The sequence below is a fragment of the Rhinopithecus roxellana genome, chromosome 13, assembly GCF_007565055.1.
Source record: "Rhinopithecus roxellana isolate Shanxi Qingling chromosome 13, ASM756505v1, whole genome shotgun sequence".
Lineage (NCBI taxonomy): Eukaryota > Metazoa > Chordata > Mammalia > Primates > Cercopithecidae > Rhinopithecus > Rhinopithecus roxellana.
Window position 1 is genome coordinate 81573685 of NC_044561.1, and position 26649 is coordinate 81600333.

Consider the following 26649-nt stretch of genomic DNA (forward strand, 5'->3'; position numbering starts at 1 on the left):
TATACACTGGTTTTTTGTTTTTGTTTTTTAAATCGTATTTTTGTTTTATAGGTCCTGTGAGATTTATGCTTTAAAGAGGTTCTGTTTTGATGTGTTTCCAGGATTTGTTTCAAGATTTAGAGCTCCTTTTAGCACTTCTTGTAGTGGTGGCTTGGTAGTGGCAAATTTTCTCAGCATTTGTTTGTCTGAAAAAGACTGTCTTTCCCTCATATATGAAGCTTAGTTTCACTTGATGCAAAATTCTTGGCTGATAATTGTTTTGTGTGAGGTGACTGAAGGTAGGACCCCAGTCCCTTCTAGCTTGTAGGGTTTCTGCTGAGACATCTGCTGTTAATCCAATATGTTTTCCTTTATAGTTTACTTGGTGCTTTTGTCTCACAGCTCTTAAGAGTCTTTCCTTTGTCTTAACTTTAGATAACCTGATGACAATATTCCCAGGTGATGACCTTTTTGCGATGAATTTCCCAGGTGTTCTTTGTGCTTCTTGTATTTGAATGTCCGGGTCTCTAGCAAGGTTGAGGAAGTTTTCCTCAATTATTCCCCCAAATATGTTTTCCCAATTTTTAGATTCCTCTTCTTCCTCAGGAAAACCAATTATTCTTAGGTTGAATTGTTTAATATAATCCCAGACTTCTTGGAGGCTTTGTTTGCATTTTCTTATTCTTTTTTCTCCATCTTTGTTGGATTGGGATAATTCAATGACCTTGTCTTTGAGCTCTGAATTTCTTTTTTCTATTTGTTCAATTCTATCTCTGAGACTTTCCAGGGCATTTTGCATTTCTGTAAGTGTGTCTATTATTTCCTGAAGTTTTGATTGTTTTTTATTTATGCCATCAATTTTCTTGAATATTTCTCCCTTCACTTCTTGTATCATTTTTTGGATGTGCTTACACTGGGCTTCACCTTTCTCTGGTGCCTCCCTGATTAGCTTAATAACTAACTTCCTGAATTATTTTTCTGGTAAATCAGGGATTTCTTCTTGGTTTGGGTCCAGTACTGGTGAGCTAGTGTGATTTTTTGGAGGTGCTAAAGAACCTTGTTTGTCATATTACCAGAGTTGGTTTTCTGATTCCTTCTCATTTGGGTAAGCTCTGTCAGAGGGAAAGTCTAGAGCTGAAGGCTGTTCTTCTGTTTCTTTTGTCCCATAGGGATTCCCTTGATGTACTACTCTTTGTGGCTTCCTGAGAGCCCAGCTGTAGTGATTGTTATCTCTCTTCTGGATCTAGCCACCCAGAAAGTCTACCCAGGCTCCAGCCTGGTACTGGGGGTTGTCTGCAGAGTCCTGTGATGTGAACCATCTTTGGGTCTGTCAGCCATGGATAACAGCACAGTATTTAGGGTGTCTCCTGGGTTCTGCAGGAGCAATCCACTTCCTTCAGGGGGTCTGTGGGTCCTCTCAGGTTTTCTGATTTATTCCTCCAGTCTTCCTGGAACAAAAATTCATGATGCGAGCCTCCCCCTGCTTCTCTGTCCGTCCAAGTTGGAGTTGCAATCTAGGCAATCTAGTCCTGCTTCCCGTCCACCATGATCTCTAGTTTTTACATATAACATTGGTCAAATCTCCAACTTCGTTCTTCTGCACATGGATATCCAGTTTTCTTAGTATCATTTGTTAAATGCCTTCAACAAATGATAATAATTCCGCATTGAATAGTTTTGGCAACCTTGTCAAAAATCATTTAACCTTATATGTAGGGTTATGTATTCCTGGGCTCTCTTTTCTGTTCCATTGAGCTATATGTCTGTGTTTATCCCAGTACCACAGTTTTGATTACTGTAGCTTTGTAATGTATTTTAAAAATCAAGAAGTGTGAGACTTTCAACTTGGGTCTTTTTCAAAATTATTTTTGGCTATTTGGAACCCCTAGAGATTCCATGTGAATTTTAGGACAGATTTTTCTACTTCTGCAAAAGATGCTATTGTGATTTTGATAAGGATTGCATTAAGGCTGTAGATTGTTTTGTGTAGTGTTGTCATTTTAATAATATTAAGTCTTCTAATTCATGAACATAAATATCTTTCTTTTTATTTATGTCTTCTCTAATTTCTTTCAGCAAATTTTTATCATTTTCTTTCATTTGTTTGTTTGTTTGTTTTTTTGAGATGGATCTTGTTCTGTCACCCAGGCTGGAATGCAGTGGCACCATCTTGGCTCACTGCAACCTTGACCTCCCAGGTTCAAGCAACTTTCCTGCCTCAGCCTCCTGAGTAGCTGTGATTACAGGCACATGCCACCACACCTGGCTAATTTTTGGATTTTTACCAGATACAGGGTTTCACCATGTTGGCCAAGCTGGTCTTGAACTCCTGACCTCAGGTGATCCACCCACCTCAGCCTCCCAACGTGCTGGGATTACAAGTGTGAGCCACTTGCCCAGCCAACTTTTTATCATTTTCAGTGTAGAAGTCTTTCACTCTTTGGTTAAAGTAATTCCTAAGTATTTTATTATATTTGGTGCTATTGCAAATGGAATTGGTTCTTTTAATTTTATTTTTGAATTGTTCATTGTTAGTGTATGAAAATGCAATTAATTCTTGCATATTGGTTTTGTATTCTGTAACTTTGTTGAATTTGTTTATTAGTTTTAAGACTTTTTGTGGAACCTTCAGTGCTTTCTACATATAAGTTCATGTCGTCTACAAACAGAGATGTTTTTTTTTTTTTTCCTTTCCTGTTTGGAGCCTTTTATTTGTTTTCCTTGCCTAATTGCTCTAGCCAGGGCTGCCAATACTATGCTGAATAGAAGGGGTGAACATGGGCATCCTTTCCTTGTTCATGGTCTTCAAGGAATTTGTCAGCCTCCTACCATTGAGTATGATTCTAGCTGTGGATTTTTTTTTTTTTTTTTTTTTTTTTTTTTTGAGACGGAGTCTCGCTCTGTCGCCCAGGCTGGAGTACAGTGGCCAGATCTCAGCTCACTGCAAACTCCGCCTCCCGGGTTCATGCCATTCTCCTGCCTCAGCCTCCCGAGTAGCTGGGACTACAGGCGCCCGCCACCTCGCCCGGCTAGTTTGTTGTATTTTTTTAGTAGAGACGGGGTTTCACCGTGTTCGCCAGGATGGTCTCGATCTCCTGACCTCATGATCCGCCCATCTCGGCCTCCCAAAGTGCTGGGATTACAGGCTTGAGCCACCGCACCCGGCAGCTGCGGATTTTTTATATATACCTTTATATTGTTGAGGTAGTTACCTTGAGTGTATTTTTTTAATCTTAAAATGATGTTGACTTTTGTCAAATACTTTTTCTAAATCAATTGAAATGATCCTGTGGATTTTTTTTCTTTATTCTATTAATGTGGTATACATTACACTGACCAACTTTTTATTCTAATAATATATTGTATTTATCCCAATCATATCCAAATACCATCCCAAATATTATCATTTTAACATGCAATCAATATAAAAAATGTTGAAATCGTTTGCATTCTTTTTCACTCCAACTTGAGCATACCTTTATATTCACATATATTTTCTTGCTTTTTAAAAATGGCTTAAGCTCATTGGAGAAACAAAGCAAAATACAGACAGATCCACACTGACCCATTTTTGCATATTGAACCATCCCTGCTTTCCAGGAATAAACCACATTTTGTCATGGTGTATAAACCTTTTAGTATGCTGCTGTATTTAGTTTGCCAGTGTTTCGTTGAGGATTTTTACATTAAAGTTTATCATGTATATTGGTCTGTAGTTTTCTTTTATTGTAATGTCTTTGTTTGGCTTGGTATCAGTCAACACCAGCCTCACAGAATTAGGTAGGAAGTGTTCCCACCTCTTCAATTTTTTGGCAGAGTTTGAGAAGGATAATGTTAGTTCTTTAAATGCTTAAGAGAATTCGCCAGAGAAGCCATCAAGTCCAGGGCTTTTCTTTGTCAGGAGATTTTTGATTACTAATTTAGTCTGTTTACTAACTACAGGCCTATTCAGATTTTCAGTTTCTTCATGATTCAGATACGATAGGCTTTGTGTCTCTAATTTGTCACTTCGTCTAGGTTATTTAATTTGTGGGCATACAGTTGTTCATAGTGCTCTCTTATAATCTCCTTCATTTCTGTGGACCAGTTAGTAATGTCCCCACTTCCATTCCTGATTTTAGTTATTTGAGTCTTCTTTTTTCTTAGCCAATCTAGCTAAATGTTTATCAAATTTGTTAACCTTTTTGAAGAGTGAACTTTTGGGTTTTTTTAAATCTCTATTATTTTTCTCTTCTTTAATTTATTATCTCTGCTTTAATCTTTATTAAAGATCTTTGTGATTTTCTTTCATCTGCTAACTCTGGGTTTAATTTGGGTTTTTTAGTTCCTTAGTTGTAAAGTTCGTTTGTTGACTTGAGATCTTTTTTCTTTTTTAATATGTTCACAGCTTCATTTATTTATTTATTTATTTATTTTTGAGATGGAGTCTTGCTCTCTCACCCAGGCTGGAGTACAGTGGCACGATCTCAGCTCACTGCAACCTCTGCCTCTCAGGTTCAAGCAATTCTCCTGCTTCAGCCTCCCAAGTGGCTGGGACTACAGGAATGAGTCACCATGCCCAGCCAATTTTTTGTATTTTTAGTAGAGACGGCGTTTCACCACGTTGGCCAGGCTGGTCTCAAACTCCTCACTTCAGGCTATCCACCTGCCTTGGCCTCTAAAAGTGCTAGGATTATAGGCGTGAGCCACCACCTCTGGCCTAATGTGTTCACAGCTTTAAAGCACTACTTTTACTGAATCCTATAGGTTTTGGTATGTTGTGTTTCTATTTTCATTCATCTTTAACTATTTTCTCATTTCTTCTTTGATTCCTTCTTTGATCCTTTAATTGTGTAAGAGTGGCTTGTTTAATTTCCATGAATTTGTGAACTTTACAGTTTTTCTTCTGTTATTGATGTCTAAATTGACCCCATCGTGGTTGCAGATGATAGTTTGAATATATCTGTTTCTTAAAATCCACTGAAATTTCCTGCCTCAGCCTCCCGAGTAACTGGGACCACAGGCGCCCGCCACCATGCCTGGCTAATTTTTTTTGTATTTTTAGTAGAGATGGGATTTCACCATGTTAGCCAGGATGGTCTCCATCTCGTGACCTCGTGATGCGCCCACCTCGGCCTCTCAAAGTGCTGGGATTACAGGTGAGCCACCGCGCCCAGCCAGGAGAACCCAGGAGGCTAAGGTTGCAGTGAGCTGAGATGGCGCCACTGCGCTCCAGCCTGGGCGACAGAGCAAAACTCCATCTCAAAAAAAAAAAAAAAAAAAAAAAAAAAAAAATCCACTGAAATTTGATTTGTGGCCTGACATAAGGTCTGTCCTGGAGACTGTCCCATGTTCACTTGAGAGGAAGTTGTTCTGTTGTTGCTGAGTAGAGTGTTCTGTATATATCTGTTAGATCTAGTTGCTTTACTGTGTTGGTCAAGTCCTCTGTTTCTTTACTTATCTTCTTTCTGGCTTTTCTGTCACTCCCTGAGATTGAGTTTTGGAGTCTCCAATTATCATTGTGGGGTTAACTAAGTAATATTTGTGATGAATGTTTATAAGTAGGAGTTTGTCACAGAACAACATGGAATGAGTCAGGGATGGGGAGCCGGTTACCTTCTCAGAAAAGAAGATAACACATACAAAGGAACTGAAGTATGGACTCATAGAGAATAGGTGTGTATGTTGTAGCAAGAGAAGTGGTGCTGGGATAAGTGAGCAGGGCTAGTCAGATGGTAAAAGGTCTTGCACGCCATGCTAAGGAGTTGGAATATCGCCCTGAAGGCAGTGGATGTCCATGAGCTTATAACAATAACATGGTCAGGGTTTCATTTTACAACAATGATTATGATTCCAAGAGGAAGAACAAGCTGAAAAAGTGATGCAAGAAACAGGTATAGGAGACAAGACCACTACCATTATCCAGCTAAGGAAGGATGTGGGCCTGGGCTAAGGGTGACAATGGGGTAGAAGGTTAGGTTTTCCAGATAGGAAGTGAATGATCACCTTTAGCAGGTGCAAGACAGAGAAGAAACAATAATTCCTTCTACCTTAGAAATCTTAATGCAACCACAGCGAACCCCAGAAAAACAATCAAAGTGGATTTAAGCAGAGCATCCCACAAGAGGAAAATTATTCCTCTCAGGGAGCCTGAAGAAGTCTCCACACTAGGCACCTGTGGAATATGCATCAATTGTGTTTGTGCTAATCCCAGGGATCTTGGAAAGCAACACAGATTACTGGTGTCCTGTTAGATCAGAGAGGCCTCCTGTACGTCTTTCCTTCTCCTGTCTTTCCCCTCAGCCCCATCTTTCATTGTATTCCTAGGAGACAACTGTTTTCCTTCTCTCATCTTCTTCCCCCTTCCTGGGCTGCCCCAGGCTGACTGACAAGGGAGCCTTCAACCATCATGCACATGAAGCCGAAATTTAAGTCCCTGCGCAACGCTTACCCAAGCTCCTCCAAAAAACTTGTCTTTGCATGTTCATAGTAGACAATAAGCTGTTTGTTTTGGCTAACACACACACACACACACCAAAATTGCTGATGGAACCAATCACGCAACACTATATGGCAGGTTTATTGCCCTAAGTTTTAAGGTCAGTATGAAGCTGGGTTGGAAAGGACAAGGAGAAAGAACAAAATTGGTTTTCTTTATCATTTTAGGAGAGAACTCATTATTTGGGTATTTTTATATGCCTGACATTCCCATGGTAACAACAGAGCAGTTATTAGGGGAGAAAATGCCACAAATGAAAAAATAAAATGCATCAATATATGGAACCGTGTTGCTTTTCATGAACATCTCAAGGTAACTTCTTTCATGCAGTCTCATATGAGTAAAACTATGTTGATTTTTGAAATGTATTATTTTTATCTAGCCCATTCCTATGTAGTTCAAAAAAGTGATGACTATTAGAGAATACTTTAGAATCTGATTGACACTATAGCCTGGCCAGTATTTTGTGAAGGGTTCTGCTGTGACGTATTGCTGAAACTTGTTCACCTGCCTCTATTTCATTTCTCTGTTGATTTTACTGACTCAGGGTTGACTGTAAGATACTAACAAGCAAAATTTTTCCAAAAATTAGCTTATCTTATGAGACTCAAAAAGCCAATCTATTGATGGAAAGGTCTTTCATAATTTATTAAAAGTTTAAGTTTATAGGTTTTTTTAAAGAAAGGAATATGCTTTTATTATCACTTCCAGCCTATTGCTGGAAGTAGGCTGGTAAAAAGATTATTGTCTAACAGGAGGCCTCAGGGAGCCCTATCAGATACCAACAGGTGATGCTCACATGTCCCCAGCATTGAGCTCATGTTATAGCATTCTCTCCTCTGGTCTTTTCAGTCACCCTGTGATGTGGGTACTGTGATTATTGCCCCATGCAGGTAAGGAAACAGGCACAGACAGTCGAAGTTATACAAGTTCACAAAGCAAAGGTGTGGAGGAGCTGCAATCCATGCTCAGTGTTGAAAAATTGGAGTTCTGGCTTTTTAACTATTTTGCTGCACAATGCCCAGAAAGATACCAGGAGCTGTAAACTGCACATCCCTCAGGAAGAGTTCATGGCATGGGTACCACAAGCCTATTTTAGGCCATACTGCCTGCTCCTTGACCTTAAGGTTTTAAAAATACAGTTGGGGAATGGGGAAGAAACACTCCCAAAGAAAGTAACCAAGGCAATTACATGCTAAACACATAATCACATTCAACTCTATGTGAGTAAATCAAATCCTTGCTTCTAGGCCTTCTGTCACTGATTTTGTCTTAAGTCCTACAATTTGTTCTCTCAATCTGCTGAGCACTGCTCTTTCTTATCAAGGCTACAAAGACAAACTTCTGCCCAGTCCCCAGTCGAGTGATCACAAAAAGCAGGTTAATGGGGGCCTCTGAAGCAGTGAGAGTTTCTGGTTTTGGAAGTCAATCCAGAGGTGTCTTGGTCGGAAAAAAAGATACAAACTGTAAAAAGAAAACTGCTGGGGTCATCAGATCCATTTTAGTGTGTCACTGCCAGCTTTAAAAAAAAAAAAAAAAAAACATAAGCTATAATACAAAGTGGAAATTGTTTCATGAACTTTTAATTTCAATTATAAATTACACATTAAAATGTGTATACCGGGTCATATTGTAAAATGTATTTTTTGTATAACTTGTAGTCAATAACATTTGAAAGATATTGTTCTTATAAAGCAAACCATTGCCCCCAAGTTGGGACATCTCTGGTCTTTTTATCCCAGTGGGGTTCTTCATAGTGTGCGTCTGTGCACATCACACCAAACAGAAGATGTACAGAACACCTGCAGTAATAGGGGTCAGGGAAGCTACAGGAGGCCACCTAGAGACTGTGGTAGAGTCTTTATGGTGCCATTTTTTCTAATAAAGACTTGAGTCTAGAAAGTTCTGAAGGCTCGAAAGGTATTTATTCAAGAACAGGAATGTGGGATGAAACGTGTCAGACAAGTCAAGCCTTGTGAGTGCCTCTGAATCTGGTTTGCTGATGACATTCAGATTATCCACACTGATGTGGCTGCCCCTCCTGATGGGCCGTAACCTGGTGCACAGGAATTCCCACGCTAATGTTTCCCACCAGCAGCTCCCGGGTCCCCCCAGTCAACAACTGCTCTGGTCCGAGACCGCTCATCTGCTGGACCAATCAAGTCCATCACAGCAGCTCCTCCGATGCTTCCTCCACCTTCACAGTATTTTTTCCCCAACAAGTTGGGTTCCTTCTTCCAAATTCTTCCCAAACTCCACAACTTCAGCAAACCTTACTTGAGCAACCCAGCCTCATGCCAATCCCTGCCTCATCATCCTTCCATCACGTCTTTCTCATCCTCACAGCCTCCACATGTCCCCACAGTCAGTGCTTATGGGATGTTTGCGCCTGTGCTTGCCCATCCAACTGTTTGCATGTCTGTGCCTCCCCGCACCTTTCTGGGCTTGGACCACATGCCCAGGGTATGGTCAGCCCCTACCAGGGCAAGGAGCACAACGGGCATGTGTTTCACAACCCCATAGGCTGCACAGCATTTGGCATGGGCTACTCCCAATGTGCCTGGCTACTCCCATCTGCCAAGAAAGTAGCTCTTCTAGCTCAGAGAGATGAAAAATCCTTGGAAACTGGAGTCTGCGCTAAGCCAGGCTGTTTTGAGAAGCTAGTGTCTGCATCACATACATTCAGACTTAAAGTACTTCTCTAGAGGTATTCTTCGACTTAAACCACCTAGCTGCTTCTATCACCTTGACAGCTAGGCTGAACCACCCACATTAGCAGGTGCTTCTTTGCTGGCCCGTTACTACCACCTATTGGCTCCTGGAGGAAACAAGAATGAGCCACATGTCTGAGGATAAGTGCGTCCATCTGAATTCCCAAAAGGCTTTCAGGGGCTGGAAAATGATCACCCAAGAAGCCACCAGGTAGGGGATTCGGTGCTTGCGGAATGCTTTTGCCATCCTGGCTCTGTCTTCCTGCCCCTCATCAAAATTGGCTCAGGGAGTTCAAATATAGAACCAACATTTGTTTTAAAAACATAAAGATAGGTAAGCCCTACCCAATAAAAATTGACATAGAGAGGTGAACTGCCCCACATTCAGAGAAAAACTACTATTCCAGGCCCACCTTCCCAAGCACCTTGCTTCTGCAGAATTTTTATCCACAAGGCATCTAATAGGTTACCTACCTTTGCCAGGACCTAAAATCCGGCCCCTTAGCAAAGCAAAAACCACATCTAGATCTTTCTAAGATGAAAGATAATCAGGTCTCTTTACATAGTATCAGCATAAGGATGGCCACCGAAGCAGAATTTCACATGATAAACTAAGCTATCTTTGGAAAACACAAGTATTTCCCAAAGTAGAATGTAGACTGTCACAACCCACCAAAAGTGGAAATTTTTGCATTCAAATTTCCTGGCTATGAGCTCAGACCACCGCCACTATGAAACAAAGTCTGGCTAGAATGGACTGCAGGGAGTGAAGTTGATGCTGCTTTTCTCAGGAGGCCAGGGTTTAAAGTTGGGCTTTCCCTGGTTCCAATTCATTGTCTGCCATTGCTCCAGGAAGAACATAGCCCAATTGTTCCTAATTTTGAAAAACATCAGAGCTGACCATTTGCCACAAGAAGTTAATTTTCAACGAAAAGAGAGGCAAACCCTTTCGGTTACTTATTGCTGCATAAAAAAAAAAAAAAAAAAAAAAAAAAAAAAAAACACCTCAAAATGTAGCAGCTTGAAACAATTTATTATTAAACTAAAACAAGTAATTAAAGCTACACCATGTCAGCCGTGGCCACTCCTGTGTTCGGCTGGGTGGGGCTAGAGCCCCCCAGACAGCCTCTGTCAGGTGTCTGCACCTGGGTGCTGCTGCATGTGGCCGCTTCCTCCACGTAATGACTCGTCCTCCAGGGCCTCTTCCCATAGCATCACCCTACCAAGATAGCATGGATATTCTTACAGGACGGCAGCCCACTTCCAGGAGGGCCAACACAGAAACTCCCAGATCTCTCAACCATCAGGCCTGGAACTGACACAGTGCCACTTCTGCTTCATTCTACTGATCAAAGCAAGTCACAGACCAGTGCAGATTCAAGGGAGCAGGAAGTAGATTCCACCTGTCAATAGGAAGAGTGATAAAAGCCTATGTGGAGGGGAGGACTGTAGGCACCACCTCTAAGACAAGCTAACACAGACCTTAACAGAAGAGAGAACCAGATTGGCCTCATTCTTCCACTATCTATATGGAGGATCAATGGCTTTATCCATACAATGGCATTAACAATGACTACTTGGAGCATTGTTCAGATCCAAGGAGGTAATGACAGTTAATGCTAGGCACATGGCATACGCTTGTGGCTCTCCAAGTGTAGCCAATTCCCATGAAACGTTGGGCTCCACCAGGAGCCTGTGAAGACCAAACCTAAGAGGAGGTGCCATTTTGGAAGCATTCAGGTTCAAAGCTGGCTCCAAACCACACCCTGCAGTGAGTTTGCCAGGGAATTTTCATGCTTTGTTTGATTTTTCTCACCTTCATTTTCTTCTCCGACCCATCTAAAAAGGCTCCAGAATTTTTTCTTTTGAAATCAAAGGTTCAGAGGAGACTAGCTTCTCACTTGCAATAAGGATGCTACCATACCGAAGGGCACCCTGAGACCAGCACACAACAGGCCAGTAAGGCCATGCATGCAGGACATGGAGCCTGCTGGCCCTCCTACAAGCAGCTCCACTTTTATCCATTTTATGTATTAGGGTTGTTCAACAAAAAATCGGGTGTGTGGTTGGAATCCCTGGTTTATTACGAAGTGCCACCTTGGCTAGCAGCATATTAGCAGACTGAAATACCAGATAGCCAAGTTTTGATGGGGACGAGAGAGATTTATACTTTAAGAGAAATGGGCAAAGAGAAGATGCATGATTGAGGGAACAGGGCATGCATAAAGTGAGCATCTTGGGAGGCAGCATTCAAGAGACGAACAGAGTATGAGTGTGTAATGGATGCATACAAAAGAGCCTTAACAAAGGAGGAAATCCTGCCTTCAACAACGTGAAGAAACCTGGAGGACACCATGCTAAGTGAAATAAGCCAGACACAGAAGGAAAATTACTGCATGATACCACTTTCATGAGGAATCTAAAATAATTAAACTCGTAGAAGCAAAGAGTAGAATGATGGTTGCCAGGAGCTGAGGGGAGGAGAAAAGAGAAAGGTATTAGTCAAAGGGCACAAGGTTTAGGTTATAAACATGAGTAAGTCCTAGAGAGTTGCTGTACATCAGAGTGTCCATAGCCAGCAATACTGTATTATGTACTTAAAAATTCATTAAGAGGATAGATCTTGTGTTACATGTTCTTATCACAAAAACAAATAAATAAAAAGGGGACAAGGACACTTTGGGAGGTGATAGATATGCTTATGGCCTTGATTGTGGTGATGGTTTCACCTTGTGTACTTATCTCCACACATACCAAGTTGCATGCATTAAATATGTGCAGCTTTGTATCCACGAAAGTTAAAACTAAAAACTTTTAATAATATATATACAGATTATTGTATGTTAATCATCCCTCAATAAAGTGTTGTTTGTTTCGGTTTTTTAAGAGAGAGATGAAGCAGAGTTGGAGAGTGCTATGACCTCTGAGCCAGTCTCTGCCAGGCCTGCCACATCTCCCACCGGGAACTGTCCCCATGCTTATTCTTGGCTTCCAGAATCACTGCATCAGGTCATTCTCCCTGGAAGTGCTGGGGAGTTACCCCTAGTGAGACACTCAGCAACGGACAGGCAGGAGTGGTGGTGAATACCACAGCTTTCTGAGCCTGCCTTCTTATCTCTGGGGGTGGAGGGAGAATCCCCTAGTTTGTCCCCTTTGTCCTCACCTCCACTACTTGTCCACTTGACTACCGGTTTTAACCCATCCTAGCCACTCTTTCCATAGAGAGGGAGACAAAAATGAATGGAATTATTCAATGCCCTTGTAACTGCAAAGGGCAGAAACCAAACTTACATTAGCTCAAAGAAATAGGAGATTTATTGCTCACTTAACTACAACTTCCAACAGTCCTCTAGCTTCAGGCACAATGGGAGTCAGGAGCTCAAATGATGCCATCTCCGTCTCTCAGTTCTGCTTCCTTAGAGGGGTTGTATCCTTAGAGGGCTGAGATTGACGCCCACAGTGCCAGGATTAGTGGTCTCAGTGCAAGGACGACTCTTCTTCCTTGATGGTTCTAGTGTAAGTCTAGGATGCAGTTCTCACGAATCTGGCCTGATAATGGGCCAACTCTAAACCTATCATGGGTGCAGAGCAGCAAGGATGCTCTGGCTGGCCAACACTGATTTGTGTATGCACTGCAGGATTTAAGCAACATTGGCTCCACACAAAACACATAGAGGAAGGTTATTTTCTTTTTATTATTATTATTATACTTTAAGTTCTAGGGTACATGTGCACAACGTGCAGGTTTGCTACACAGGCGTACATGTGCCATGTTGGTTTGCTGCACCCATCAACTCATTATTTACATTAGGTATTTCTCCTAATGCTATCCCTCCCCCATCCCACCACCCCCCAACAGGCCCCCCCATGTGTGATGTTCCCCTCCCTGTGTCCATGTGTTCTCATTGTTCAACACCCACTTATGAGTGAGAACATGCAGTGTTTGGTTTTCTGTCCTTGTGATAGTTTGCTGAGAATGATGGTTTCCACCTTCATCCATGTCCCTGCAAAGGACATGAACTCATCCTTTTTTATGGCTGCATAGTATTCCATGGTGTATATGTGCCACATTTTCTTTATCTAGTCTATTATTGATGGACATTTGGGTTAGTTCCAAGTCTTTGCTATTATGAATAGTGCCACAATAAACATACCTGTGCGTGTGTCTTTATAGTAGCATGATTTATAATCCTTTGGGCATATACTCAGCAATGGGATTGCTCAGTCAAATGGTATTTTTAGTTCTAGATCCTTGAGGAATTGCCACACTGTCTTCCACAATTGTTGAACTAATTTACTCTCCCACTAACAGTGTAAAAGCGTTCCTATTTCTCTACATCCCTTCCAGCATTTGTTGTTTCCTGACTTTTAAATGATCACCATTCTAACTGGCGTGAGATGGTATCTCATTGTGGTTTTGATTTGCATTTCTCTGATGACCAGTGATGATGAGCATTTTTTCATATGTTGGCTGCATAAATGTCTTCTTTTGAGAAGTGTCTGTTCATATCCTTTGCCCACTTTTTGATGGGGTTGTTTGTTTTTTTCTTGTAAATTTGTCTAAGTTCTTTGTAGATTCTGGATATTAGCCCTTTGTCAGATGGATAGGTTGCAAAACTTTTCTCCCATTCTGTAGGTTGCCTATTCATTCATAATAGTTTCTTTTGCTGTGCAGAAGCTCTTTAGTTTAATTAGATCCCATTTGTCTATTTTGGCTTTTGTTGCCACTGCTTTTGGTGTTTTAGTCATGAAGTCTTTGCCTATGCCTATGTCCTGAATGGTACTGCCTAGGTTTTCTTCCAGAGTTTTTATGGTTTTAGGTCTTACATTTAAGTCTTTAGTCCATCTTGAATTAATTTTTGTATAGGGTGTAAGGAAGGGATCCAGTTTCAGCTTCCTACATATAGCTAGCCAGTTTTCCCAACACCATTTATTAAATAGGGAATCCTTTCCCCATTGCTTGCTTTTGTCAGGTTTGTCAAAGATCAGATGGTTGTAGATGTGTGGTGTTATTTCTGAGGCCTCTGTTCTATTCCATTAGTCTATATATCTATTTTGGTACCAGTACCATGTTGTTTTGGTTACTGTAGCCTTTTAGTATAGTTTGAAGTCAGATTTCATGATGCCTCCAGCTTTGTTTTTTTTGTTTGTTTGTTTGTTTGTTTATGATTGCCTTGGCTACGTAGGCTCTCTTTTGGTTCCATATGAACTTTAAAGTAGTTTTTTCCAGTTCTGTGAAGAAAGTCAGTGGTAGCTTGATAGGGATACCATTGAACCTATACATTACTTTGGGCAATATGGCGGTTTTCACTATATTGATTCTTTCTATCCATGAGCATGGAATGTTCTTCCATTTGTTCATGTCCTCTTTTATTTCGTTGAGAAGTGGTTTGTAGCTCTCCTTGAAGAGGTCCTTCATATCCCTTGTAAGTTGGATTCCTAGGTATTTTATTCTCTTTGTAGTAATTGTGAATGGGAATTCACTCATGATGTGGCTCTCTGTCTGTTATTTGTGTATATGAATGCTTGTGATTTTTACACATTGATTTTGTATCCTGGGACTTTGCTGAAGTTGCTTATCAGCTTAAGGAGATTTTGGGCTGAGACAATGGGATTTGCTAAATATACAATCATGTCATCTGCAAACAGAGACAATTTGACTTCCTCTTTTCCTAATCGAATACCCTTTATTTATTTCTCTTGCCTGATTTCCCTGGCCAGAACTGAGGAAGGTGATTTTCTAAAGGAAATTCCAGGTACTGTCACCAGAACAAGAGGAAGATGGAGTTTGTTTGGGAAAAAACAACAGTTACCCACCTCAAGAACTAACAATGCTGAATATATATCATGGTTCTGCCACCTTCCAGGCTCTATTTATATGCTGTCATTAAATCCTCAGAGGTAGACATGATCCCCAATCCCCCCATTTTATAAAGGGGAATACTAAGGTCAAGGAGGTGAAGCCACTTGCCCAGTGCTGCACCATTAGAAGGGATGATTTGACCCGCGTCCAGATTAGAAGTTATTTGCTTTTCTTCCTGAAGTTCCTGCTTCTACATTCTGTTGGATTTGGGTATGACAAGCTGGCCCACAAGTCTAGCTTTGTAGTTTGGTGATCATGCACTTCTCTGTCTGTTGGTCAAAGCTGGCATCCAAGAGCAAGTAGCCTGAGAGGCTTCACTAGCGCCTCCAGCTTCACATCCCTATTTCCCAGAATTCAAGAGGCAGATTCCTGGCTCTCCTAGCTCGTGACTGTGGGGATTTCCAATTCTTTTTTTTTTTTTTTTTTTTTTTTAGACTGAGTCTCGCTTTGTCACCCGGGCTGGAGTGCAGTGGCGTGATCTCAGCTCACTGCATCCTCCGCCTCCCGGGTTCCGGTGATTCTCCTGCCTCAGCCTCCCAAGTAGCTGGGATTACAGAATGCGCCACCACACTCAGCCAATTTTTGTATTTTTAGTAGAGACAGGGTTTCACCATGTTGGCCAGGCTGGTCTCAAACTCCTGACCTCAGGTGATCTGCCCACCTCTGCCTCCCAAAGTGCTGAGATTACAGGCATAAGCCACTGCGTCCAGCAGGTTTTTCTAATTATCAGCCTTATTTCAGAAGAGAAAAGAGGTGTTGCTTCCTCGACTTGACCTGCAGCTCAGTTTGTTTTTCACTTTTCTGGTATAATCTGGGCGACAACTCTGATACTTCATGCATGTCTGTTCTGTTCCACGTATGAATGCCCTTGGCATGCCTGTCTGTTATCCACCAATCTGGAGACACTGGGGAACAGTTCAGAGTCCCTCGAGGCCCTTGCCTTCCTACTGACTATCTCCATTTTCAGGAGAAGGGCAGCAAAGGAAGAAATTATGAGTAAGAAATCCACCTCATATCTTCAGCCAGGACCCAGCAAGAGCCCCTGAGAAGGGAAAGTTACTACCCAAAGCCCGAGTAGCCACAGCACTTCTGAATCATTTTTTTGAACACAGGACACTTTTGGTAAAGCCCTTGAATCCCTTCTCAGAATGCTTGTAAACACATTAAGTAAAATACACAGGAGTACAAAGGAAACCAGTTATATTGAACTATAATTATCAAAATATCTTACAACAAATTTACGATATGCTAATATCTGTGATTATTAATTGGCACACTAAATAGCAGGATCTAGCTGTATGTCTAATCGTTAACATGATTTTGAAGTCATGATGAGTATAAAGCATGTTTTGAAATACCTATAAAACTGTAATGTAATATGAAAATATCTATGGCTTCTATTGATGACAGTCACAGGTACTATTAACACTGCCATGAGTTGTTGTCCACAGAATTGAAGGAAATGCTAAGTTGTGCATCACTTTCCGTGACAATAAATGTGCAATTATATTTCTTATTCAAGTTTACAAATCTCTTGAATTCTACTCCCAGAATTTTGGGGGACTCTCAGCGGATCCCAGGCTAAGAATCAAATGACATTCTAGAGTGTCTGGCATTAACAGCATCCATGCAAGGGTGTCTACAGCCACCCTCTTGGCAGCTCTGTGAGTATTGTCATCTCCATTCTTCAGCTCAGGAAACCAAGGCTGGAAAAGGCTAAACCATGGGAAGGCACAGAAGTGAGTGTACCCAGCTCTGGAGCCCATGCCCTTCCTGTTTTCCTGCTTCTGTCTAAGCAGCCTCATCTTGGTGAAGCCAGTTTGTCATGCCTCGTCTCCAGGAAGAGGGGCGATGAAGTGAAAAGTCCACACCCCCAACGGCAGGAACAAAACAAGCAACACTGCAGCAATTCCTGCTTCCCACTTCCCATAAGCCATTCTCAGAGATGAAGAGAAATGTGGCTATACATGCAAGCCCTTTAGAGGGGAAACAAACATGTGAAAAGTTCCACTCAACAAGGCCTGCAGTTAAATTGTGCCACCTCATGTGTAAACCCAAGCCTCCTGGGAGTTAATGCATTTGGGGCTCATTAATATCAGCATGAGCAGTGTCCAAGGAGCACTGCTGAGGCCCTGCACACTTAGGATGTGAAGAACTGCCTCTTGCCTGCACAGGACATGCGGGCTCCTGAAGGCTAGGCCTTTGGAAATGAAGCATCAGGCTCAAGTCCTGCCGTCAGCCTCCCCATAGCCACTGAATGCAGGGAAGGGTAAAACTGCAGCCTCCTGGCCAAGGCCCAGCTCAGGAAATTGCTTTTTACCTACTGGGACTCCACATGCCTTTTCACTTTGCTGGCCTCTGTCCCAGCAGCCAGTGCAGTGAACATCTGCCAGCCATTGAGTCCACCTCACTGGCACCCAGGGCCTCGTCTCACATCTCAGCGATTCCTCATGGACAATACTCTCAGTCTGCATGGAACAGAGCAGACCTCTGGGCTGGGAAGGCCCACTGCAGAGATAAACTGGAAATAAAGACTTAACTCGGGCTATAACAGAGGTATCTAGAGTTCCTGTCAGCTCTGTTGGAGTGTGAGGTTGACAACTCAGCTACCAGGCTTACCCAGCTTAGCTGAAATCTGTTCCAGAGGTGGACTATGCCATCCAGGCTCAATTCTCCTGTGCAATAGTGTCCCCGGGGTCGAAGCAAATTGAGAGCAGATTTCATTCTGTTTGAAGCCTTTAAAGGGGCTTTGGTTTTTTATTAATCTGAATCTCCTCATGAGGAAACCATCAGACAAATCCAAAATGAGGGACATTCCAAAAATAACAGCCTGGGGTTTTCAAAATTGTCAATGTCATGGGGGAAGAAAGGGCTGAGGAACTGTTCTAGAATAGAGGAAGCTAAAGAGATAAGTCAGCAAATGCAATGTGTGAACCTGGGCTGGATCCTGGAGCAAAAACACAGGAAAACAGTTATAAAGGACACATACTGGACACTTGGGGAAATTTGAATATACACAATATTAGGTAATAGTGTTGTTTCAATGCAAAATTTCCTGATTTTGATGTAGGCAAAGATCCTTGGTCTTAGAGCATCTGCAGATCAAAGGTTATGTGTGCATAACTGCATCTCAAATGGGTTCAGAAAAGATTAGAGAGAGACAAAGATAGATAGATAGATAGATAGATAGATAGATAGATAGATAGATAGATGATAGATAAGCACAAATTGAGCAAAATGTTAACAATTGGTGAATCTAGATGAGGAGTAAATGGGTATCTATTGTACTATTTTGCAACTTTCTATAGGTTTAAAAATTTTCAAAACAAAAATGTGGAAGGAAACTCTTTAGAAAAGGAAGAAGGAAAAATAAATTTTATACTTCCAAATAATGTAATGTAGTAGTTACCTTCCAGGGAAGGTAAGTGAATGGAATCAGGGAGATACATACAGTTGATTTCAACAGCTTTAGTAATGTACACTTTCTTAAGGTGGATGGTGGGGTCAATGTTTATTTTAATACAATGCTTCATCAATACATATGAAATATATTAGAGTCTTTCATATGTATCAATTATTACATAGAAATACATATTTTACCAAATAATTACCTTCCAAAAATGTTTTCATTCATATTTTTCTTTTTTCCTTTTTCTTTCTTTCTTTTTTTTTTTTTTTTTTTTTTGGAAACAGGGTCTCACTGTCACCCAGACTGGAGTTCAATGAGCTGTGATCGTGCAGTGGCATAATCACAGCTCGCTGCACCCTTGACCTCCGGGATCAAGGAATCCTCCTACTTTTACCTCCCAAGTAGCTGGGACCATAGGTGCATACCATCATACTAAGCTAATTTTTTATTTTTCTGTAGAGATTGGGGTCTCACTACATTGTCCAAGCTGGTCTCAAACTCCTGGGCTCAAGCCACTCTCCTGCCTTGGCCTCCCAAAATGTTGAGATTATAGGCATGAGCCACTGCACCCAGTCAATATTTCTTTATATTTTTTATTTATTTGTCCTCAGAGGTAGATCAATGAAAGTCTTTTTTGAGGAGGTCCTGAAATTCCATGTGTCTGTTATTGGCCAAAAAAGCCCACCTCAGCTGGTAGAAGGATAGAGGGTCTTTATTTACAACAACAGAACTGCTTGGCTGTTGATGGCTTGTTGGTGCTTGTTGGTGCTTGTTGCCAAAGATTTTCAGGACCACCTTCCGTAGTGATCACCAGCTCCCTGCTTTGATGGTTGGTTCACTACTGGTAGGGAAGAAGAGTACTTCTTTTGGCCTTAGGGGTTTTGCCCTGACTCTTTCTTTCCCTACAGCCACCCCCACCCCAATGCTACCCCCAATGCCTAAAGTTGGTTAGGGGTGGCAGGCAAGTGCTGGAACCACAGGTAGAGAGGGGGATCCCCCAGCTGTGTGATTTCTCCCAGCAACTTGCTGTTAATGGAAACAAAGCCTGGGGAGCCGCCAGACACAAAACCATGTAACAATGGCCACACCAAGAGTACAAACCAGACGGAGCAGCCCCTGCCTAGACCTGTCCAGTGTCTTCCCAACGCACCTCAAATGAACATCAGTCTCCTTGTTGTGACCTTTAAGGCCCAGAAGGGCCCCTCTAAGCCTCTGTATCCTCATCTTCTACAACATCCTCTCCCTACCTTTTGCTCACAGCGTGGCGGCTGCGCTGGTTTTCTCTGCCCCTCATACGCACACACCTCAATACCCCTTGGGGATTTTGCATTTGCTCTTCCCATCTCCTGGGATGCTTTTCCCCACAATCCTCACATTGCTGATTCTTCTGGTTGTTCAGGTCTCAGTGCCAATATCACCTCTTCAGAAAGCCCCTTCCTGACCCCTTAGTGTGAGACAGCCCCATCTTACAGGTACTTGCTTATTTTTTGCATAGTATTTTTTCTATAGTTGTCTGGTTTACTTATTAACTTCTTTATTTTTCATTTCCCACCAGTAGGATATAATGGCTTGCTCGTTGCTGAAGCCCCAGCACCCAGACAGTGACATCCTAAGGACCTCATTCACACATCCACTCATGTGTGACTTATGCAGTTATTCTCCCTGCCAGCTTCAGTTTCTTGCTCCATAGAAAAAGTCCTAACACTCACAGCACCATATCAATGTGAAGAGAATATACATCAAGGGCAGGTACCACAATAGCTACCGTGCACCTGCTACTGGGTGGGCGCTCTATAAATGCTGGTTTCCTTCCTGTCTTTCAGCTCCTTACAAAGCAGTTTTGACCTATGCCGTACCATTTGCCCTTTGTCAAACCTTTTAGTTAAGCTGTGTTAAACCTTTTGCAGTAGCTAGGGAAGCAATTGTCACCCCTATTCCATAGAAATGAAAACTCAGAGAGATGAAATTACACAGAATCACACAGTCAGGGGTAACATGGGCTATTCTTTAATCCAGTCTTCCTGTTTCAAAATTTTGAACCCATGTTCCTTACACTCCCTCACAATACAATGTGGTTATTTACGGACACACAAAGATAGAAATGAGACATGATGATGATGATGATAGGAGGTATTCACCAGCTTTCCAGATGGTGGGAGAGAGAGACAGGGAAGGGCGGCCCTCCTTCGCACATGTTTGTAGAGCTTGCTCTACTTACAGCCAGACCTTTCTTTCTCAGTTGTTGTGGCCCTGGGGTCTGATTAGGAGAATGAACTTTTGTCCTAGAGCCCTTTTGTCTAGAGCCCTTGCTGGTCTGGACCGAGGGAGATGATCCCCGACACGTCCTTAGGAGCCCACATTTCTAAAAGAGCATCCAGAACAATATCTGTATCTCCAGACCTCAGCACCAGGGATGAGCTCAGACAGGTCCAGTTTCCCTACCCACCAGGAGACCAGGTTGCTGCCAGATGTTCCCAGGTTAGAAATGACTGACTTCCTCATTGTCATTGTTCATTGAACAAAGCTGTGTTGCCTTGGTCTCTCGGCACCATTGCTTCCACATAGGTTATCTCTAATCTTTCTCCAAGAGCTGAAGATTTGCCTCATCTCCAAGACCAGAAAGCTTCTTCTTTTCCCAGCCACGGGAATGGACAGGATCCCCAAATCTGGCCTCAACCATCACGCATGCCTGGGCATAACCTCTCCTGCTGATGTTACCAAAACACTAGGGTTTCGGTCTAGGTCCCATTGCTTGCAGCACAGAAAGCCAATCACTAAGATGAGTATTGCCGAGAAAGAAGGCTTTAATTCAGTGCTGCAGCTGAGGAAATGGGAAATCAATCTCAAATCCATCTCCTCAACTGACTTAAATTAGGGGTTTATATAGCAGGGAAGAAATGTAACCATGTGTGGGAAAATAGGTATTAGGAAGGGTAGGGGAGAGGAATTGGTCCACAGGAAGCAGGTGGCCGGTTAGGCAGTCATGACAGGTGGGAGGTCTGGCATCTCATTGTCCAGATGCAGTGATCTGATGAGTTTCAGGTCCTTGATATAATCTGGGAGGCCTGATTATTGGTTTCCTGAGAAATAAACTCAGGTAAGACATATGTAACTTTCTCAAGTTTTAAGACTGGGAGAGTCAATTTCTATGTTTGTTCAAAAGAAACCATAAACATTAGTTATATGGGACAATTGGGCCAGTGTCGATGTGAGCAATTCCTGGCAAGCCACAAATAAGTAAGAGGGTAGCACAGGTGCAAGTAATTAAATGATGTGTACCAGGGACTCAGTTTTGCTGCTATGACTCAAACACCAACTCTGTGCATAGCAAACTCTATGGCAGTAACATCAGCTCACAATGATGCTGATGACACGTGTAACACTAGCCTTTACTCCACACTTCAGCTGTGCCAGGCATGATACACATTTGCCCCTGTGCACACTCACCCAGATAAAATCGAGGCTTAGAGAGATTAAATGACTAGCCCAGAGTTGAAAGAACTTTTAAAACTTCTACTAGTTTCTATTTTTAGCAAATTTACAAATACATACTGTTTAAAGAGCCTAACAATTCAAGTTTTGTTGTAAAATATCATTGCCCCTAATCATCAGGCCCCATCTTGGATCTTAGCTGATTGTTTTGGCATAGGCTGCCTTTGCTTGAACAATATGTTTTTATTGCCACATCTTGACTTTTACGTCACCCCTCTGTACACACACGCCACTTTCCCTTAACCCTGGCTTCTCCCAACATAATTATTTCAAAATTTGTAGTTAGAGACAAATCATCAGTGTTTGAATTATTATGAATATATAAATACTCCTTGGAGCTTATTATGATTTAATTTTTGTAGTTATTAATACTCCAAAGTTAATAATTTTCTTTTGATTTGCTTAGATTTCTGTGTATTCATCATTCATTCAATCACAAATGCTATCAATTGTCTAAATTTCTTCATAATGCATGAGGCTTTCTATTGATTTTAATTTCCTAAGGAAATCTCCCCAGGAGCCTTCAGAGGGGCTCTAAATTGTCCTGATTTCTATTTCTATGTCACCCACAGAGAAAATGAAAAGGATGGCATGCCCAGAAGTTGAGCAGTGTACATCCTGCACAGCCAAATGCAACAGGTCTTTTCCAGAGTCTGCTGCCACTCAGTTACCCCCTGTGTTGGATCTTCTCATTCCTATACCTCTTGTCTTCTTCTTTTTGGATTTGCTCTGCAATTTTGATGGAACACATCCTTGAAGAGCTTTTGGAGACCTTGCATATATGCAAATGTCTTTTATCTACTCTCAGTCGATTGGCGGTAGTTCAGCTGGGAGTAGAATTCTAGTTGGAGATCATTTTTCTTCACGATTTTGAAAGCATGCTTCATTGCCTTCTAGGTGGCATTGGGAACTTCAAAGCCTTCCTAATTCTAGGTTCTTTATAAGCCTCTCTACAGATATATATAGATATATAGATATAGATATAGATATAGATATAGATATAGATAGATATATAGATATACCTCTTCTTTTTGACGCCAGTGATGATGTGCCTTGTCATGGGCCTATTATCACCCATTATGATAGAAACTTGGGGGACCCTTCCAATCTGAAAACTTATGTACTAAAAAACTTGGAAAGTTTTTTGAATTTTTCCCATTTATTCTTTTATCCCATAAGTTTTCTTTAATCCTATTTCTGCAACTTCTGTTAATCAGATGTTGGGTCTCTTGGACTCGTTCTCTAATTTTCTTTTCTCTTCTAGTTTTCATCTCTTTTTCTTTTTGCTCTGTTTTTTGTAAGAATACCTCAACTTTATCTGGAAACTTATTCTGAGGTTTTCTTTGCTGCTGTGTTATTTTCATTTCCAAGAGTTATTCGCATTCTCTGAATGTTTTTTGTAACATCTTGTTCTCTTTTGATTATTGCAGTTTATTTTCTTATCTCCCTAAAGCAGGGGCCCCCAATCCCTGGGCTGCAAACCAGGGGCCATAAGCCAGGTCCATAGCCTGTTAGGAACCAGGCTACGCAGCAGAAGGTGAGAGGCTGGTGAATGGGGATTACTGCCTGAGCTCCACCTCCCATCAGATCACCAGCAGCATTAGATTTTCATAGGAGTGTGAACCCTATTGTGAACTGCATATGCAAGGGATCTAGGTTGTGTATGCCTTAGGAGAATCTAAAGCCTGATGATCTGAAGTAGAACAGTTTCATCCCAAAACCATCCCCACCCCCAACCTCCTCAACCCCCTCAACCCCCATCGTGGAAAAATTGTCTTCCATGAAACCAATCCCTGGTGTAAGAAAGATTGGGGACCACTGCCGTAAAGTATTAATAGTCTGTTTCTGGAGTGTCTTCTTCCTATTCTATGCTTCTTCTGTCTGATTACTTTCACCTTTATTTTACTCTAAGTCAGTCTTTCTCAACTAGGTTCTTCTTTCGAACTACAGATCATAGAAAATTATTTGTGACTATTTTCTTAATTCTGCCCCCTCAAAATGGTACATGGCATGATTCTAGTATGTCTGGATGCCTTAGGCTTACTTCTTTCAAGGAAATCCTGATTATTCATGAGACAATTATGATATCCTGAATAATGGGCTCCCCATATCCTAATCTCCAGGACTTGTATATAACAAAAGGAACATTTCAGACCAAATTAAGAATCTTGAGATGAGATTATCCTGCATTATCTCAGCGAGCCTTAAATGTAATTACCAGGGTCCTTAAAAGAAGGAGGCAAGATCAACAGAGAGAGAAAGCCATGTGACAACAGAAGCAAAAATTGGAGTGAAGGGGCCATAAGCCAAGAAATCTAAGCACCTCCAGAAGCTGGAAAACGAAAGGGAACATATTCCTTGGATTCTCTAGCAGGAACCAGCCTGGCCAATACCTTGCCTTGACCCAGTGAAATTGATTTCAGACTTCTAGGCTCCAGACCTGCAAGAAAATAAATGTGTGTTGTTTCAAGTCCCAAGTTGGTGGTAATTCACTATAGTATTCATAGGAAATGAGTCCCATAAGTAACTCTAAGTTCTCTGCTAGCATTTCAGAGTAAGGAACTAAATGCTAATCGGAAGATCAGAGTGCAAGAACTGCACACGGCATCTGCAGCTCCACTGTAGGAGACTCCGGATGGGCCATGTTCCTGCGAAACTGCTAATTTCAGTACCTTTAACACTTTCTTCTTCAGCTGGACAGAATCCCGAGAGAACACTCTCCAGGTCTCCTGACTGGAAGGTGAAGACTGACTGCAGCATCCTGGGAGCCAGGTCAGGAAAGCGGGCTGAGGCTCGTCAGCATTCAGCTGTCCCTCACCACACTGCTACAGTGCACAGCCCAGGTGTCCAAAGACCATGCCTTACCCTCTCCAGCCAGTCTTTGCTGAGAGGGGTGGGCAGTAGCCTGGCTGCCCACAGTAGGGTGCAGACATAGAGATCTGAGTGCTTACTAAACAAATCCTTCTTATTTGAGTCTTTCTGCCTTACCCCCAATTTCAGAGGTACCTGCTGCCCCTAGGTCTCGAGGTTTGTGGAATTTGCCGCACACATTTGCTATTTTAAAATTTTTGCCACTATGGCCTTCTGAGCTTTGCTTTCTTTCATCAGTTACCACTCATCTATTTGTATTCTGACTCCCAAACCATGTTGTTGTCATTTCTTCTCCCATTTTTTCCATTGTAGTGGGTTTTATCTTTTTCAAAACAATCCATTCCAGTGGGGCTTCAGGAGGAGAAAAACGCAGACACATACGTTCAATCAGCAAACTTCACCTACAAAGTTTTTAATTAACTTATCCATCTTATGTCTCACTTGTTTTTGTTTTTGTTTTTGTTTTAATTTAGAAACAGAGTCTCACTCTGTCACCTGGGCAAATACGGTGGTGTGATCACAGCCCACTGCAACCTCAAATTCCCAGGCTCAAGAGATCCTCCCACCTCAGCTTCCTAAGTAGCTATAGGTGCATGCCACCAAACTCAGCTAAGTTTTTAGTTTTTTATAGAGATGGAGTCTTGCTTTATTACTTAGGCTGGTTTTGAACTCATGGCCTCCAGCTATCACCCCACCTTGGCCTCTCAAAGTGCTGGGAGTACACGTGTCAGCCACCACCCCCAGACTTATGACTCATTTCTATCCTAATAACATCTATGTAAGATGAGTGAAGACCATATTCCATATTCTCATTCCCATTTCATGAAAAGTGAGCCTCAAAGAAGTCATGTGCTTCATCCAAGGATAAGAAGTCTGGGGCTCTGAGTCCTGGTCTGGGATTCCATGGGCCAAGAGGTGCTACCAGTCACATTCTGTCACTGTCACAGAAACCTGCAATACCCCAGAACAGGCATGGGGAAGGTCAGAACATAGAGATGGAGGCAGTGAAAACAGTTGAGGATGCTAAATTGTCTCAGAAGATTCATTGAGGCCAAATTGCAGAAAGAAACAAAGAAAGAAAAGAAACAAGACATGGGGATAGGGAGGGAGGAAGGAAGGAAGAAAGAAAGGAAAAAATAAGAAAGAGAAAGGAAGGAATGAGGGAAGGAAGGAAGGAAGGAAGGAAGGAAGGAAGGAAGGAAGGAAGGAAGGAAGGAAGGAAGGAAGGAAGGAGAAGGGGAAGGGGAAGGGAAGGAAGGGAAGGAAAGGAAGGAAGGGAGAGACAGAAGGAGGGAGGGAGGAAGGAAGGGAGGGAGGAAGGAAGGAAGGAAAAAGGAAAGAAAGGAGGTGGAAGGAAGGAAGAAAAAAGAAGGAAGGAAGCAAAGAAGGAACAAAGGAAGGAAAGAAAGAGAGAGAGAATCTGACACAAATGAGAATTCCCCAGTGAGAAAGCAATCCTAGGAATGTCAATAAATTTTTGAATGAAAGTCAAAGCTTGAAATTTTATTGCGTGTAAATTTATTCAGTCACTCAAAAATATCTATTGAACAATTTGCCAGTTATTGAACTATTATCTCTAAGCTCCAAACTTATCCTTTTCTACCCAGCTTTGTAATGCCAGGGCTAGAACTCTGCATCTACCATTCTGCCCAGCCAGCTGCTACCTGTTGGGATCCACCAAGAGGGGGTAGTAAAGGGAGACCCTGAGGCTGGGGAAGGGAAAGTGGCCCTCTTCTTCCTGTTCCTGAGTACTTCCTGCTCCTGAATACTTCCTGTTCCTGAGCACTTCCTGTTTCTGATTAGCTCCTGTTCCTGAATACTTCCTTTTATTGTCTGCATCGCTTCC

General features: G+C 42.0%; 1 long non-coding RNA gene across 1 annotated transcript in view; it reads left to right on the plus strand.

Annotated features, from left to right (window-relative positions):
• The window catches only part of LOC104666940, a 93106-nt gene that overhangs the window by 54451 nt on the left and 12006 nt on the right, over window positions 1-26649 (plus strand). Inside the window, exons 2-3 of the long non-coding RNA XR_748619.2 lie at window positions 22505-22598; window positions 23386-23469. This is a non-coding gene — a long non-coding RNA (uncharacterized LOC104666940). The remainder of the gene's footprint in view (window positions 1-22504; window positions 22599-23385; window positions 23470-26649) is intronic.